Genomic DNA, 19,581 nt, shown 5'->3' with positions numbered 1-19,581 from the left:
ATAGTTTTTTGAACCTTTAGTGATTTTTGGGTTTCTTAAATAGTTTTTTAAAAAATATAACTTAGCCTTTCTCAATATTCATGAATATGAATTTTAAATGTATTTCACTTTGCATTTTTCTTAAATTTTTCAAAAATGGATCTTTTGAAATTTTTGAATTTCCATTGAATTTTCTAGCTAAAGAGGGTTGATATAATACTAATATTAATAAGAACTATAGTAGCATAAGGGTAGTTCAAGTAAGTAGAACACATAAGTTAAGCGTGTTTGGGATGAAGGAATTTGAGGATCGGTGACCTATAGTTGCATCCGTGTCTCTGACTTTAATTTGGCTTGGTTTCAAGAATATCATGAGATATCGTTCATGTTTTATAGTCCTCGAGCGGACTCCTTTTTGTGGACTAGTGGAATCTATAACACCTTCTGTCAACCCGACACACCCACTTCCTGGAAGTTCACTCCATTTTTTCAAAGTTCCTTACATTTTTGAAAGTTTACTATTTTTATTTGGAAGTTCACCTTTTTTTTCAAAAGTTTCACATCATTTTTAGGATCATACACATTGTTTAGATCACACACAAAATTTAGAATCTTTTCCCAATTTTGAACTTCTAGTTTTAAAATAAGTTTTATTAAATTCCCAAAAATAACTTTTATAAATATCAAAATGAGTTTTTTATTATTTTTCTAGATACTTTTTTTAAAAAAAATTAGTTTCTTCGAATTTTACATTTTTATATGTATTCTTTTATAATTTTTGAACCTATAATGTTTTTTAAATAGTTCTTTTAAAAACCTAAAAACATACAATTTCTTAATTTTTTCTTAAAATATTATTTTACATTTTTCTAACAAATTAATTTTTGATTTTTGAAATTTTTGGATGTCCTTTAAATTTTCTGGCTTAAGAGGGTTGATATAATACTAATATTACTAAGAACTATAGTAGCTTAAGAGTAGCTCAATTAAGTAGAACTTAGAAGTTAAGCGTGTTTGGGTTGGAGTAATTTGAGGAAACGTGACCTAGTTGGAAGTCATCATTTCATTGACCCCACCCAACCTCCCGCTTACCACCCCATCCCATCTCCCATGGGACCTAATTAAACACCCACATTTCGAGAGAGGAGGACTACTGCGGAGCCTATGTGCAGCTCTATCACCCGACGAGAGCGGGCCCTACATCACAAGATTTCGAAGGGGATTATGTGAATTTGCCTTTCTTGAATTTGGTTCATTGCCAGCCGGGTCGCGCACCCGGTGCGAACCACATTTCAGTGATTCAAAGTCAAGGAAATGTTAGAGAGGCTGGATCAACGGATATTTTCCCCAATATGTGTTCAATAGCTGAGAGTTTCAAGAGACGTGGAGTACTGCGGAAACCTATGTGGAGCTATATCATCCGACAAGCGGGCCCTACATCACAAGATTTCGAAGGGGATTATGTGACTTCGCCTTTCATGACTTTGGTTCACTACTAGTCGGGTCCCGCACCCGGTGTGTCCCACATTTCGGTGATTCGAAGTCAGGGAAATGTTAGAGATCGAGGCAGGGTCAAAGATTATTTTGGTGATAGTTTCGAGAGAGGATGACTACTGTGGAGCCTATGTGTAGTTGTATCATCCGACAAGCGGGCCCTACGTACATCACAAGATTTCGAAGGGAATTTTGTGACTTTGCCTTTCCTGACTTTGGTTCACCAACCGGGTCCCGCACCCGGTGTGACCCACATTTCAGTGATTCCAAGTCATGGAAATGTTAGACAGGCAGGGTCAAAAAATATTTTCCCAAGATGTGTTCACAAGCTGAGAGTTTCGAGAGGCTTGAGTACTGCGGAAGCCTATGTGGAGATGTATCATCCGACAAGCGGGCCCTACATCACAAGATTTCGAAGGGGATTCTATGACTTTGCCTTTCCTGACTTTTGTTCAGTACCAGCCGGGTCCTGCACCTGGTGTGACCCACATTTCAGTGATTCGAAGTCATGGAAATGTTAGAGAGGCTGGGTCAAAGAATATTTTTCCCAAGATGTGTTCACAAGCTGTGAGTTTCGAGAGACGTGGAGTACTATGGAAGCCTATGTGCAGCTGTATCATCCGACAAGCCGGACCTACATCACAAGATTTCAAACGGGATTATGTGACTTGGCCTTTCCTGACTTTGGTTTACTACTAGCCGGGTCCCGCACCCGGTGCGACCTACATTTCAGTGATTCGAAGTCAGGGAAATGTTAGAGAGGCTGGGTAAAAGAATATTTTCCCCAATATGTGTTCACAAGTTGAGAGTTTCGAGAGGCGTGGAGTACCGCAGAAGACTATGTGGAGTTGTATCATCCGACAAGCGAGCCCTACATCACAAGATTTCGAAGGGGATTCTCTGACTTCGGCTTTCCTGATTTTGGTTTAGTACCAGCCGGGTCCCGCACCAGGTGTGACCCACATTTCAGAGATTCGAAGTCATGGAAATGTTAGAGAGGTTGTGTCAAAGAATATTTTCCCCAAGATATGTTCACAAGCTGTGCGTTTCGAGAGACGTGGAGTACTGCGGAAGCCTATGTGCAGCTGTATCTTCCGACAAGCGGGCCCTACGTCACAAGATTTCGAAGGGGATTCTGTGACTTGGCCTTTCCTGACTTTGGTTGACTACTAGCCGGGTCCCGCACCCGGTGCGACCCACATTTCAGTGATTCGAAGTCAGGGAAATGTTAGAGAGGCTGGGTCAAAGAATATCACAAGCTGAGAGTTTCGAGAGGCGTGGAGTCCTGCGGAAGCCTATGTGGAGCTGTATCATCCGACAAGCGGGCCCTACATCACAAGATTTCGAAGGGGATTATGCGACTTTGCCTTTCCTGACTTTGGTTCAGTACCAGCCGGGTCCCGCACCTGGTGTGACCCACATTTCAGTGATTCGAAGTCATGGAAATGTTAGAGAGGCTGGATCAAAGAATATTTTCCCCAAGATATGTTCACAAGCTGAGAGTTTCGAGAGACGTGGAGTACTACAGAAGCCTATGTGGAGCTGTATCATCCCACAAGCGGGCCCTACATCACATGATTTCGAAGGGGATTCTGTGACTTCGCCTTTCCTGACTTTGGTTCACTACCAGCCGGGTCCCGCACCCGTGTGACCCATATTTCAGTGATTCGAAGTCAGGAAAATGTTAGAGATAGAGGAAGGGTCAAAGAATATTTTCTGCAAGATTTGGGCTCACTGAGATTGGACTCTACCTATATATTATATTGCACCGCTACAGCCAAAAACTATAGGTGACATTGCTCACCAGCGCCAGCATAGATCAGCACCACAGCTGTAGCTTGCACCGAGGAGAGAAGACAAGGTCGGTGAGATGGCTTGTCCTCGGCGGACCTGCCAGTCATCGATAGGACAGCGACTCCGGGTACTCAAAGGTACATATACAACTACTCGTGCAACCGCCGTCGAGCCAAAGAGCTAGCTAGATTACAACGTTCGCCACCGTTTTCTCTTGTGATGGCTTACTCCATACTACTAGTAAATAATGATGGCATTGAACTTTTGGTATGCAAGATTCAAAATAAATTCGATGGTTATATTTTGAAAAAATAGTCGATGGTTACAACAGCTAAGAAAAATATATACTACTACGGTGTACGTACTACTATGAGTAGATGAAATGGGTCTAAGCTTGGAGTCATCTCATTTTGACTTTAGTGTATGTACTGGGTCGTATGAGTAGATGTGCTAAGTTATGTACTACTACGTAGCAACTTTTCTTGTTTTTTCACTCCCCAACTACTCAGCCCTAACGGTGCATAGGAGACATATTAAGTATTGTGTATTGTATATGAATTTGGTATTATTAACACTTATACTTTACAATTTTGAATGCAGTTTGTCAATCATCATCTGCACAAGATTTATTAGGGAAGAAGCGCATGCGACACGTTGTTGCTGGCTGGCTGCACAAGATTGACGGATCTCTTGACGAGTGACTTATTAGACTTCGGTGATAGTGCACGAAAAATCACGTATACCATGTGCCCCCAAACTTGAAAAGAACACTGGTGCCCTAAATAAGTAATCTGGGCACCGAGTTGGGGCATCGGTGCTTCTAGGTGATCCGATTCCCTGAAAAACATTTGAGGCACCATAGGGAACCGGCCATCGATGCCCCAAAACTTGTTTGGGAACCGAAAATGGCAAACGCTGCTCTTGGGTGATAACCGTCTGAGCTCTCGCTTATTCGATTTTCTCTCCGGTGGGTTGGATGAGTAAACTATAGGTGAAGTTGTTGAATCAATTTTTGCTACCAATATACGCTTCACCTATCCTCTGGACTGGCCGGAGACTTGTTGTATTATCGAATGTGTATAATGTCTGTCGTGTGCATTATGAGTTAATGAAATTTTGTTCCTAATAATTATTTGTCAAACATTTCTTTATGTCTGTAATAATTAGGCTGATTATTTCTTCCCTTAGTCTTCCAAAACGGTTTTTCACCGGATGAACTTGAAAGCGTGGATCTCACAAGCCTCATGGTGCGCATGTTCCCGAGATCGCTGCATATGGTCTGTCATAGAGGCTCTGCATGAGCGTAGATGCTCAAGTTCTCCACTCCAACGTGACCCCTGCCGTACCTGCTCAAGTTCTCCACTCCGATGTGACCCCTGCCTGCCCGAGCGGAGAGGATACATTTATGGCCCGTTCTACAGATCAACCTCCATTCACTTTTTTGGGAAGTTAAATTCATGTGCTGACTCTGGATAGTAAATATATCTAAATGTGTGGACTATGGGCTGTAATAGTAATTTTATATTAAAAAAATAGAAAATCTTCATGTTAGTTTGACTTCTATAAAAATACAAGAATCATTTTCATTGGAACCGAATGTACTAGAATAGTGGTAAAATATGTTTCATAATATAAACCTCTTAACAAAGCTAGTGCTCCCAATATAGCTTATCCAACGTCAGTGTGAGGGACAAACCTTTCTTCCAATATTTCCCCTCGAAGCATGTAGCTCTGTTTCCATTTGGTTCTTCTTTCTCGTTGTTGATACCGGCAAGACCCAGCCAGATGCCCGGCACTAGCAGCTTTATCGGGGAATTTCTAATCTTAGTAGGAGCTTTCCAAAGAAATAGCTTAGCATGGCTGTCGTCAGCTCGTGCCGTAAGGTGTTGGGTTAATTCTCGCAACGAGCGCAACCCTCGTGTTTAGTTGCCATTCTCCAGACTAGAGATCCGAGTTTCGATACCGAGTAGAAAGACTGCAAAGAAAGAGTTCTCACTTCCCGCTACCAATCTTATTCCCACTTCTGCTTATTGCTTATTGTCGAGTAAACACATTAATCTGCCATTGAATTCTAAAAGGTGGAACGAAGTGACACGACAATATTCTTTTGAGCGTATGTCGCTAAGCGAGTGAAGTGTTTATAAATAGATGCCTAAGATTTATCCGTAATTGGATGTATGTAGATAATATTTTGTATAAAGATACATCTAGATTTGAGAACATGCCTCTTGAGCTATACCTTTGAGTCTTTCCACGTGTTGACTTGTCACCCGTCACACTTGAGAGATATGTTGAAGTGTAAGTGGATTGCCTAGCCCTTTCCATCAGTTCGGACTTTCGGTTTGTGTTGACATCATGTATGATAACAAATCTAGAAAAGTTTGATTTCTTTTTTAGAATTGAGAGCATTCGTTTAAATTATTTATCATGTTTATGAGATGTGGCCAACATTCGGTAATTGTTCGAACTTGAAAAAATAACGAAAGAGAAAGACATAAATAATGAACTAACTATTATTGGAATGTTTGGCATAATTAAGTGAATTAAATTAAGTAGTAGTACAAGATAAGACATCAATGGCGAGCTCGTGGTTTGTGCAACTACAATACATTGCATGGTGCTTCCCTGTATGTCTCCTTCCTGTCCCTCACACAAGCAAATATCTTTTGTCCGATTGGCACGGCATTGCTTTGAAAAGACAACACATAAGCCTGGACGTGCAAATTAATTGATGGTACTACAGCTCGATGGCGTGCTACGATAGACCGAGGCGGCGCCTACGTATCTACTACTATAGTCTGCTCGGATCAGAACCGACAACAACAATTAATGAAGGGACCCTTCTCTCTTTTATCCCCTCGAGCGGGCGAGACGTTCGATCTAGTAGCCGACGGTGGCAACTGGCATCAAAATAAGTTAAATATAGAGGTGCGTGGCTCGGATGAATAGTACGTACTCCCTCCGTCCTCAAATAAGTGAACATCTAGCTCTAAACTTTGTCCACAAAAGAGTATACTCATATCTTCCCAATGCATTTTAATTGCTTCTCTCTCATCACACGGAAATCAAACCCAATAATATCGAGTATATCTTCTCCTTGTTTTCTAAATGAACTTAGCTCATTGGGGGTGAAATAATTAAAGATGAGAAATGCATCTTTCCAATGCATTATTTTATTTCACTTCATAATATCTTGGGAAACCCGAATGTACACTTATTTGTGGATGGAGGGAGTACTGTAGATAGGAGTGAGCTGACACCGGTGGAGAAATTTTCTTCTGCTGTTAAACTTCCTACAGTACTAGCGGATGGTTGCAGCAATATAGGTTGGAGGCCCACCGGTCAAAATCACCCAAAAGGCGATGTATGTCTCCCATTTCACCGAAACATGTGAGAGCAAGTCCAGCAGGCTTGATCATATCAGTACCTTCACTATATTTTTACAACGTAGAGCCCATGTCAGATTTTTTTGCGAGGGAGGCTGAGAAAGTGCAGCAGGGCCCCTACTATTTCTCCCCTATGGTCTTCATGTAGATTTTAGGGGAATCCCCGGAAAAGATTCTTTCCCTACAATTTGTTCATTTCAAGCAGCTCCACAAAAGTCACTCTCCTAAGTCATACTCAATTATATTTTCCAACATAGATCCCACATGTCTTTACACAACCCATCGTACATGCCGTAAGATCTAAGCATCTCTCATAAGCACAAGACCAAAAGAACTATGCGTAAGCACAAGCCCAAAAGAGTTTTACTGATCTAAGGACCGATCTAAGCATCTCTCATAAGCACAAGTCCTCTTAACGAAATGCCTGTTTCTGCTAAAAACCTCACCAGTGTGGGCCTGCTGGTAGGTGAGTCCATATGGCAGCGAGACTAGTGTTCAAAATGGCATTATAGTAAATACTACTTTATATAGCACCGCAACCATCAACAAAGCATTTTACACTCTACCTATCTGAATAGTCGCAGTGGCACTCATCCAGTCATCTCTTCCTAGATTGTTCCGCTAGCTCTTGTACGTGGTGGCGTCGATGGAGAGAAGGCGGGAGACGCGGCGGAGGTCGACCCTACGGTGGTGTCGCTGACTATCCGCCGACGCAAAGGTAACATAACCTCTTGCTACTGCCGTGGAGTTGAAGGAGATTTTTTTTAGCTAGTGTAGTACTCTTTCTTCCGAGACATAGCTGGGGTAATATAGATCTCTCTGTCTAACCTATGGTGTCAAGAGGTAGGAGTTGTATGCATTTGATTTGTTTGCATATACTGTGTTGTACGAAATTCCATACAATAATTATCTGTTGTATTTTAAATCAGGTCTCTATTTCGTTTACACTGCACGAAACCAAGGGCAAATGGATGAGCCTTCGCCACACTGTCCTCCTAGTGTAGTCGGGATAGGAATTTCAACATGTTGCTTCGATGTACTTGGCAATGGCTTCATTGTGCGGATGAAACAAGATCTACAGCTTCTATCTTTCCAGAAGTTACTGGGTGAAGATGGAAGATATTAGAACTGGAAGTTGTTGCTTCCTTAAATAGGTCCTGCCTCATAGTATCTCGACAAATCTAATAATGGCTGGATAAGAGAACTGTTAGATTTCGGTGACACCGCACGAAAAATCCAGACCTTACATTAGGGATTCCAGCCGGTGTGTCGAGAATGGAATTGTTTCTCCATCGTCTTCTTGCGATTCTGCCTATTCTCCATCATCTTCTTGCGACACAGATTCATCATATTTGGCTATATTATTTTATCTAGACAAATCTAAGACAAATGTGTATATTATCTATGTGGTGTGTAGGTCTGTATTATGTATGTAAACACTATATTTAGCACATTCAAATTTAGACACATCAAAGATAAATGTGTATATTCTCTATGTGGTGGGCAGGTCTGTATCATGAATGAAGTCGGTATTTCAGCAGTAGTCCTCTTGTGATACTCCTACTTTGCAATTATGTAGGGTATTTTTCTATTTGGTGAGCAGCTCTATATTTCATTTAGGAAGCCTTCTCTCTCTCGTACCCGGCTCAATATTCTCCATCAGAACCTTGCGTGTTAGACAATTGTTGATAGCTCTGTTTTATCTTCAAGATCGTCCAACGGTTGTAATGTTTTTGCGCGTTAAGTGCATCTGTTTTTTTAAATATTTGCACACGCAAGTAGAGTGAGTACTCCTATGACTTGACTCATCGTTTTAATATAGGTCACATCGTTACGTGAACAGTGACACCAGACGTCGTATCAACGGTCTGACGCCTGAGAAAGGTACTGCTCTGAGTCAGTTATTGCTGGTGCTAAATCTGAAGCTGTTCGGGAAATCAAAATAAACGTAGCTAGCCTCTCTTGTGGTCACCGGTCGATTTTGAATCAACCCCGATCAAGTCCAGCAAACTCCCATGCAACTATTGATTTTTTCTAGCTCGGGCTTGAGTGTGAACATTTTTAAAAAATCAAAAATACAAATGTATAGGCAATATCGTAATCTACCCATGTGTCTGGCCATGTCGAGTAAATTACACAAACCACTCACTTTTGCTGTCCCTGTTGCACAAACTAATCACTTTTCAAGTCTTTTGTAGAAAACACCAACTATACGTGCAGTTGGATGCACAGAGGTCCAAATATGGGATTAGGCTAGTTAACAACAAATCTTGTTACAAAACCGCGCAGATAAAAGTAAATCAAACGAAGAAAATAGATTTTTACGTGGAAAACCCAAAAGGGAAAAAACCACGGAACGCACGGCGGCGTATCACTATAATTGGAGGAGTATTACAATACACGAGAGGGCATACCCTCTATGTGCTATCAATGTTGTATCTCTCTCTAATTTATTCTATGACTACCTTGGACTATATATAGGGGCAAACAACTATCTTTCTTGGCGGGCACAAAATAGAGTTGTATTGTGCTACATCTAGCACGTTTAGAATGCCATAGTCCGTTAGGACTCCTTCCATTGTACAACAGGTAAATATATTTCGGGTCATTTTCAACAATCTCCACCTTGAGCCGAAATCCCTTGCAACAGTCATAGATATCATTCAACTCCTCAACAAAAGTCATCACAAGTAAACCTTGTGCCTTGAAACGTCCATAGAACTAATAAACTTCTCATGAACTCAAATTGAGCAAATCAATCTTGGGTCGTCTAGAAAACAACACAGTTGTCAACAAAGCAGACAAACAAACTTGGATCTTCAATAGAACCCAACAAAAGTCTGAGTCTGTGCCACTGACCTCAAAGAAAAGAAACGGCTCAATCATCAAATGACATAAGTCATCATATCTCCTGTGGTGCTTGAACGAGCGCATAGCTCATAGTGCAACATCTTCGTGTACATAACATTATGAAGAACTCATCTCATAGAATCTGAACGTGCTACAAACACAAAGCACAAACCTCGGCAAAAATACTCATACAAGAGCATATGGTACGAAAGACATCACGTACACCAAAAAAACTGCCGACTTCAAATTTTTTTAGAAATGGGGGAACTCCCCGGCCTCTGCATCCAAAGGATGCACACAGCCTTTTATTGCATCATCCAAAAAAAAAGTAAATAGTTGTGAATACAAAACGAACATAGGATCATGGATCGGCTAAAGTTGCGACATGAATCAACCATCTAAAAAAAGAGGATAAAGACGATCTAAGCATCTTGTAATCTATTAATATGCCGCCAACCACCCTGGTTGAAGATAGCCCGAACGACCGCCATCAAGCGAGTGCACCCGTGAATCCATATGTGCCCGCTGGTCCTCGGGGAGTAGATGGGACCACATATTTATCCAGTAAGTAGTTCGATGAATAGCCTGCAAAAATTGGGAAGAACTCGCACCGTTAAAAACAATATCATTTCGACAATTTCAAATTGCCCAAAGTAAAGCGCAGACTCCTATACGAATCCGCTCTTTAACAACTTTGTCAATACCATTCAGCCACTTCCCAAACAAGTTTTTAACATTTGTTGGAGCAGGAATATTAAACGTGAAATAAATAACTCTCCACAACAAGTTTGCAAAAGGACACCTGATGAAAAGATGTTCTATAGATTCCTTAGAATCACAAAACACACATTTAGTACAGCCAGTCCACTTCCGCTTTGCCAAGTTGTCTTTAGTAAGTAAGACCTTCCGATTCAAAAACCACATGAAAATTCTGATTTTCGAGTGGCACTTTTAATTTCCACGGTATTTTTTCAAAAACCGAGTGTGTCCACTCATGAAATCAGTATAAAGAGATTTAACCGAAAACTTCCCGTAAGTTGTTAAGTTCCAAAGAAAATCTATCTGGCTGATCATTAAGTTGTACCTCCATCAAACGTTCTACTAAACTCAACCAATCTTCCCATGTTGAACCCCTTAAAATCCTATTGAAAGTAATATTCAGCGTTGGTTGATTAAGAACATCCGCGACCCTCACATTTCTATGAGCCACCTTGTTAAAAAGTACCGGATATTGAACAGAAAGAGGAGAGTTGCCAAGCCAAGAATCCTCCCAAAACCGCGTAGTCAGTCCATGACATGGTAAAAAACTGCCTTGTAGAACAATTTTTGGATGATGGAACCTCAAACATGCAATGGAGTTTTAACTCTGGAATAGACCCCTCTTGAAAGAGCATAGACAACTGAATTGCACTGAAAACTTAATAGTACTAAATGTTGTGGTATCTAGAAGAAAATGAATCTCCTTCTTGCACCTCAAACAGTCCTCATCACGAACTTAAGTAACAAAGCAAAACCTTCACATGCATAACAGCAAAAAACTCGGAGAGCAAAGAGTACAATGATGGCTACCAACATGCATAAAAATTACCTCCTCCTCTTTGTTTTGATAACTGAATTGTGTTCTTCATATAATTGCAGCAACATAACATCCGATATTTGCATCCATAATATCTCCCGATAGGCTATGATTCAACCAACTCCACCTTAAACTGAAAACTATCAAACACAAGGATCATATCAGTAGCAAATCATCAAACATAGATGGCGCGGGAATCCTTTTATTTCTCCTTATCAGTCCAAACAGCAATATGCTTATTTCCAAAACTATCCAGTGCATCCTCATAATCGGCTTGCGCCAAACAATGCTCGCATCTCGACTTGCCATAGGGAAAACCTTGTGTCATAATCTAACAGCTGAACATCATACTTCATGATATTCATGAATCGATAAAACTGTGATCACAAAGTAGTACAAGCCACCGAATGTTTTTACGTAAAAATAAAACTACAGACCAAAACTGGAAAAGGTAGCACCCGGTACTATCTTGGAAACAAATCTGAACTAGTACTCATGTTGCAGATTATTTTCATGCGAACTAGCAAACCTGATGTCGATACTTTGCCAGGGAACTTGATCCATTTATTGATACGCCTTGGCCGGCTTGGCCTGACAACTTCAGCAGTAATCAATCTTCTTCCGAATTGATTGGAAAGAAGTGATACGTCTCAAACGTATCTATAATTTCTTATGTTCCATGCTAGTTTTATGACAACACTCACATGTTTTATACATACTTTATGTCATTATACGCATTTTCCGGCACTAACCTATTAACGAGATGCCGAAGCGCCAGTTCCTGTTTTGTGCTATTTTTGGTTTCAGAAATCCTACAAAGGAAATATTCTCGGAATTGGACGAAATCAACGCCTAGGGTCTTATTTTTCCACGGAGCTTCCAGAAGACCGAAGAGCACACGAAGTGGGGCCACGAGGCGGCCAGACCACAGGACGGCGCGGCCAAGGAGGGGCCCGCGCCGGCCTGTGGTGTGGGCCCCTCGTCAGCCCTCCGACTCTGTCTTTCCGCCTACTTAAACTCTCCGTCGCGAAAACCCTATCACCGAGAGCCACGATACGAGAAAAGTTCCAGAGACGCCGCCGCCGCCAATCCCATCTCGGGGGATTCAGGAGATCGCCTCCGGCGCTCTGCCGGAGAGGGGAATCATCTCCCGGAGGACTCTACATCACCATGATCGCCTCCGGACTGATGTGTGAGTAGTTCATCCTTGGACTATGGGTCCATAGCAGTAGCTAGATGGTTGTCTTCTCCTAATTGTGTTATCATGTTAGATCTTGTGAGCTTCCTATCATGATCAAGATCGTCTATTTGTAATGCTACATGTTGTGTTTGTTGGGATCCGATGAATATGGAATACTATGTCAAGTTGATTATCAATCTATCATATATGTGTTGTTTATGATCTTGCATGCTCTCCTTTGCTAGTAGAGGCTCTGGCCAAGTTGATACTTGTGACTCCAAGAGGGAGTATTTATGCTCGATAGTGGGTTCATGCCTCCATTGAATGCGGGACGATGTGACAGAAAGTTCTAAGGTTGTGGATGTGCTGTTGCCACTAGGGATAAAACATCGATGCTTTGTCTAAGGATATTTGTGTTGATTACATTAGGCACCATACTTAATGCAATTGTCTGTTGTTTCCAACTTAATACTGGAAGGGGTGCGGATGCTAACCCGAAGGTGGACTTTTTAGGCATAGATGCATGCTGGATAGCGGTCTATGTACTTTGTCGTAATGCCCTAAGTAAATCTCATATTAATCATCATGATATGTATGTGCATTGTTATGCCCTCTCTATTTGTCAATTGCCCAACTGTAATTTGTTCACCCAACATGCTATTTCTTATTGGAGAGACACCACTAGTGAACTATGGACCCCGGTCCATTCTTTTACATCTGAATACAATCTACTGCAATCATTGTTCTCTACTTTTCCACACCATACATTTAATCCTTTGTTTACAGCAAGCCGGTGAGATTGACAACCTCACTGTTAAGTTGGGGCAAAGTATTTTGATTGTGTTGTGCAGGTTCCACGTTGGCGCCGGAATCCCTGGTGTTGCACCGCACTACACTCCGTCACCAACAACCTTCACGTGGCCCTTGACTGCTACAGGTTCGATAACCTTGGTTTCTTACTGAAGGAAAACTTGCTGCTGTACGCATCACACCTTCCTCTTGGGGTTCCCAACGGACGTGTGCTTCACGCGTTATCAAGCTCTTTTTCTGGCGCCGTTGCCGGGGAGATCAGGGTACGCTGCAAGGGGAGTCTCTCACATCCAATCTCTTTACTTTGTTTTGTCTTGCTTTACTTTATTTTATTTACTGATTTGTTTGCATTCTTATATCAAAATACAAAAAATTAGTTACTCGCATTTACTTTATTTACTGTCTTGTTTGCGTTCTCTATATTAAAAACACAAAACAAATTAGTTACTTGCATTTATTTTATCTAGTTTGCTCTATTTACTATTGCTAAAATGAGTAGTCCTGAAGTTGAAGCTCGTTCGTTTAAGCAACAAGGGGGAGAATGTTTTAAAGATGTTTGGTATAGAATTAGTGATGCTCATCATAGGTGCACTAAGAAACACTCCACTATTATCCTACTTAGGAATTTTTATGTTGGTATCTCTAGCTGGAATAGGTATGTTCTTGATACTCTTGCGGGAGTGTAATATCCCAGGTATTGGGGTTACAAAAATAGAGGAAACAGATGTGTGCATTGCATTCATGCATAGAAAAACTGGGGAATTTTCGCGCTTTAAAGGAAAACAGTCACAGTAACTGAAGTTTCACTTGACCTTGGTGGAACTGAAGTAGCTCATCAAGTCAAGTGCTATAAACCTCAATGTGATCTTTGATAAAACCTTGTTTTGGGTAGAGATGATTTGATCTAAGGGGTTAGATCAAATGAGATTAAAATAAACACAACAACACCTTAATCAATGATCAACTGCTTGATCTCATAAAAGATGATATTATGGTAATCCTTGCCATAGCATATGAACATCTATTCAATTACAAATAGTGTAACAATAAAATGGAGAAACTATTCTTACTCTATCTTTTCCATGTCTTAAACTAATCTATGATCCTACCATGAACCTCATGGTATTCATTTTAATTCATTCTTGGAAACATGACAAGGAGATCAACTCTAGAAACATATATTCTTCTCTATTCCAGATTATTACACATCAAAACCAGAGAGATGAGAGTTCTATATTATTTATTAGAGAAGCAATCACAAACCTTGAGCTAAACCTTGGATATACATCCAAGTATTCAAATCATCATCTTCAAGAGGAACCCTAGAGTATTAATCAAGTCATTCCCAAATGAGAGAGACTATTCATACTAATCCAAGCTTTACCTATTTAAGAATAAAGGACAACCTTTGAACTAAGTATTAGGTTAAAAACCATTTCCCTTGGAGTGGTGAGATAACCTAATGTCACATGAAATAATACCATATCCATGAATTGATAAGGTGAGGAAGAGACTAACCCAATTAAGCTAGACAAATGGAACCTTAGCCTAGATACCTAAGGAGATATTGTGAGTACACCATAAACCCTAGAATAATCATTCCTATATAAGAGAGCTCAAGATCTGGTGTTACACTCAAGTTAGTTGAGGAAACACTTGGATTTAAGGGAGAGATCTATTCAAATATCCAAATGGTTAAACCATCATTTCTTGAGAGAACTTTAAGTGAATATCTCAGGCATTTTCCTGGGATATAAACTATTGAGACAACCATGACCATGTCCATCCTAGAAAGTAAAATAGAAGTGCTATACCTTAATTGATCAAGACAATGCTTGATTGTGGAAGTGAGAACCCCATTTAATGAGAGATCCTTAGGAAGCCAAACCTTGATCATTATAAATTGAGTAGTGATCATAACCCCTAAGAACTGGAGGTAGAGGATAAAACCTAGTGCCAAATTCTATACTTTGTATGGTGAGAAACCATTCATCATTTTAACCAAAGTGAACTATAAAAAGAACCATAGCTACTTTAGTTACTTTAATAATAGATTAAGGATATAAAAGAAGTCTATAGGAATAAGATGGAATCAATTGTCAGATCCTTAACAACTAAATGAGAACAATAATAATTAAAGTAAGTAACCATCTTATTTTGGTTAGAGGAGATTAAACCCTAGCAAATACAATATGGTGTCATCTCAATTCTACAACCCAGAATTATATCTCAAACCTAGTTGTGAATCACTTGGGTGATTACAATTATAAAACCAGACCATAATTGAGATTTGAACCAAGTACCATTAGGTGAATATAATTAGAACCCTAGAATTGCTCATTAGCTAAATTCTATGCTTCACTAATTAAACCTAAGAAACATCTAGTGCTTAAACTCACAATTAAATCCATGTGTGGTGATCAACCACTTATCTCTGTAAATAAAGCCCAACCTTGAGGAGAGTAATACCTACTCTAGGATTTTAGGTTATATTTAAATATAGTACTAATACTAACCTTGAATTTGGTTTATCATCAAACCTACAAAACCATAATAAAATGTTGCTCACATGAAATGCAAGTGATTAATTCCTCAAATGGAAACCAAGACATAGTACCAATCCCTGAAATACTTCGAGATGAAAGTATCAACTCTCATAATTCTGAACAGAATTGATTGCATAATAAAAAGTGAATTAAAGTAAAATTAGAAGTTTATGTCCAAATGTTATTTCGAATAAGTCACTAATATGCAAAATAATCTCTTCTAAAATAATTGTTCAAATAGAATACTGGTATGAAAGTCAGGAAACTAAATCTAGATTGAGTTTGAATAATTGAAAGAGCTGCAAAAATAAACAAAACTCAAATATGAATTTAAATGGATAAATATAAAGCAGGGAAATAAAAACAGAAATGAAAAATAGGAGAAAAACTTACCTGGCCGTGCAGCCCGTGGGGCTACCCAACACCAGCCCAGAAGGAAGCCCAACACCACCCAAATGAGCCAAAGCCCAGTCCACCATACCTCTTCGTGCGGATAAGAACGGAGAGGAGAATCATCTTCCTCCTCTCGTCGGAGAACGCCAACGCGACAGGCCACTGCATCCCTGCTGCCCGTCGACGAGATGAACTCCGCGTTGCTAGCTACGTACCTCGCCCACGATTCTTGTCGAGCGCCAGGAGGATGCATCAAGATTCCCACCGAAACCCTAGCTCACACATCCGCCGTGTTCTGGCCGTCCGTCGCCGATGCTCATCGTCGTTCTCGACCATCGCGAGTCCTATAAAACCACCTGAAGGATCGCCGGGATGCCCTCTTTCAGCTCCGCCATCCCAATCCCTCTCAATATCTCTGTGTCTCCCACCATCTTCGGGTACTGGCCGCCGGTGTCGAGCACGGATTCGACGACTGGAGCTATGCCGGAGCCTAGGGTTAGGTCGAGGAGGTGCGCCTCGACGTCATCCTCATTCTGACCAAGCTATGCATCCGGGGAACCTCAGAATCGACCCAATTTGAAGTTTTTCCCCCACAGTAGTTCGTCGGAAACGGAGGCTGTGTGGTCTCCTCCGTCGCCAATCCTCCTCGTCGAGCAGCCTATCAACTTCAGGGTGAGTGTGCGCTCCCAGAGACCCCTTATTTGTGCATTTCCATCAATCATAGCCTATGATTCGAGATTCCGCCGGAGTTGCTCCGCCGCGGGTTGGTTTTCCAGCGAGGCTCCGGTGACCCCCTCGAGTAACCGTCACCACGGTTCGATTCCGCGCGTCACAGGGGTTCGTTAGAAGCTAACCGCGCGTCCCGGGATGCACTAAATCGGCGGTGCCACCCTCAACTGGCCGCCGACGAGTGGGTGACGTGGCCGTAGCCCTCCAGATATTGACCTGGTCTTTGCCTACTTGGTAAACGACCTAGTCAATGGCCCCACTTTTCTGCGACTACAGGTACAAAATGAACCGGTATGTTTAGCATTTATAGTTATTTCAATATTCCTGAAAAATAATAGAAACTTTAGAAATTCATATCTAATTCATAAAAACTCAGAAAAATATAAATGAGATATTAAAATTTTCAGAAAAATAAAATCTGTTCAATAAAAATATGAAATGAAATTTTTATTCTAAATAAAAATTTGATTATTTAACCCTATTAATTTAAGCTTCTATTGTTAATTCTAAATTCAATTAAAATTCAATAATTATGAAAAACATCCAAATTTAGTAAAAACCATTAAGTAAATAAAGAAAACATTAAAACTAATTTTCTTTATTTATTATCTTATTAAATCCTTAATAGAGGGATTTAAAACCCTGATTAATAATTACCTTAATTATGAAAATCTTTAAAAATAATAAAATGCCAAATCCAATAATATTTTATTCCAAAGTTATTAACAACTTTAACTTTATCATGATGTTATTAACCTAAGAAATATATGGTGATTAGGAAGCCCTAATTCCTTATTGAATGAAATCACAACCTTATCATTTTATGTGGAACCCTAAAAACCCTAATCCATTCAGGAAGCCTAGGTCCACTATTTCATGCGAACCTTAATTTGCTTCTAACCCAAACCTTAGGTTAGAACATGTGATCATGATATTTTCCAAGCTCCATAGTAGCAACTAAACAATTGTCATGTCTTCATAAGATAATAGAGACCCATCTCTAATACATTGGTATTACATGTGTTCTTGCCTAGATGATCAAATAGGACCAACTCTAGTTCCTATCTTCTGAGACACTAACCTTTAATCATCCTTACTTAGCATCACACCATGGTGATGAACCCTAATAGCAACCATACCTATTATTTTGCACTACATAACCCTGTTCCACTAAAACCTACTAGTATTAGATAAGTACGTATGAATCATCTATTCAGGAACCAACCATTCTTTACTTAGTGAATTCAAAGGTAAACCCTAGGCAACCTCAACCTTAATGGTAATACTTCTTATTACTTAAGAAGTATGTTCTTCAAAAGTTATTCTGCTGAAGAAAATAAGGAATCATCATCAACCCTACCTAACAGGACCTATAAACTCTAGCTAGCTATCACCAGCAAAGATGAAACCACCATGATAGCAACCATGTATAATTAATTGCTTAAGTTTCTTATCCTTAAGTAAAACCAATCAAGCCTAGTTGCTAATGAATCCAAATATGTTGTGATCCATCTAATACTTACGCCAGAAACTAGTTGAAACCATAGTAAACCATAGAACTCCACAACCCTAGTTATCATACTTGTTCTTTACTAAAGAACATGTTCTTCAAGAGTTATTCTTTTGAAATATATGCTAATTATTCATTAACCATGCCATATAGTGCTAAAACCAACCACTATTCATTACATGTTAGTATTATACCAAATGATATTGTTGTGTGCTATTAGTGTTATTATTATGATATAATACAACACCTGTTTATGATACCAATCAACCAATCCTTAATAAGAACCTTGTCTGTGAATCACTCTAAAAGTGCAACACACCCTGAACCAATCATTACAACTCACTGATCCTAAATCATCGGGGTTAGGTCACGTTTAGAGCGATTGCATCTCATACTTATGCATTACTGCATCCTTGCCAATCTTTTAAACATCGTCCTTACCGGACGATGATGCTATTTCAGAATTTGGAGTTACTGTGTATCGAAGACCTTGTCTGCATAATCTTGCAGTCAAGAAAGGCAAGTTCATCACTTGCTCATGTCATTTGAGTATTTTTACCAAATTACTTGCAAAGTACTATGATTACCACTATTGCATAAAAAGCAAAATCACTATTTTCATAACTATGAATATGACTATTTGGTGGGCAATGGAACCATGGTATGTGTTGATATGGTGGAGGTTCCATTGCAAGGGTTTATATCCATCTAGGATTAAACAACAAATGTCGTCCAGTGATTCTTGTGCCGTAATACCCGTGTTAACCATAAGATCTGGAGTGGGATGGAATAGTCAATCGTATTTCCACCTCTTGTACTTCAACGGATGCGCTTGCCATAGACACTTGTATCCTGAGGGACAAGCGGTGGGCTGGGGAAGCCTAAAGTCCCCACGGTAATGCGGTCTATGATGGATCGTAAGGTGTCCGGAACGGTCTATCTATGGTTGATAGGGCAGGGCATATAAAATTGTTCGGAACGGTCTACCTTAATCGGTATAGGGGAGAACAAATGCCTGGGTCGGTCTCACCATAGATATAGGGGAAGACAATCTTACAAAAGGGTGGGTGTGCGAGGTAGCGGAGGAATATGATTGGCTATGACCTTATACCGGGCCTCACACCAAAGGAAGTGTGGACGGGTTGCGCGCCCGGTTGGCACCAAGGTTAAGACCTCTTATGGGTAAAGCAACACACCTCTGCAGAGTGTAATGAATCGTGATCTGTCACTCCCTGTTCCGGGATATGGAACTTCGAACGCTGCCGGAAAGGAGCTCCATGAAGTTCTAGTAAACCAATGAAGGCTGACGGACATAGTTCTTCTGAATAAAAGCA

The sequence above is a fragment of the Lolium rigidum genome, chromosome 6, assembly GCF_022539505.1.
Source record: "Lolium rigidum isolate FL_2022 chromosome 6, APGP_CSIRO_Lrig_0.1, whole genome shotgun sequence".
Taxonomy (NCBI): Eukaryota; Viridiplantae; Streptophyta; class Magnoliopsida; order Poales; family Poaceae; genus Lolium; species Lolium rigidum.
Note: the sequence above shows the minus strand (reverse complement) of the source record.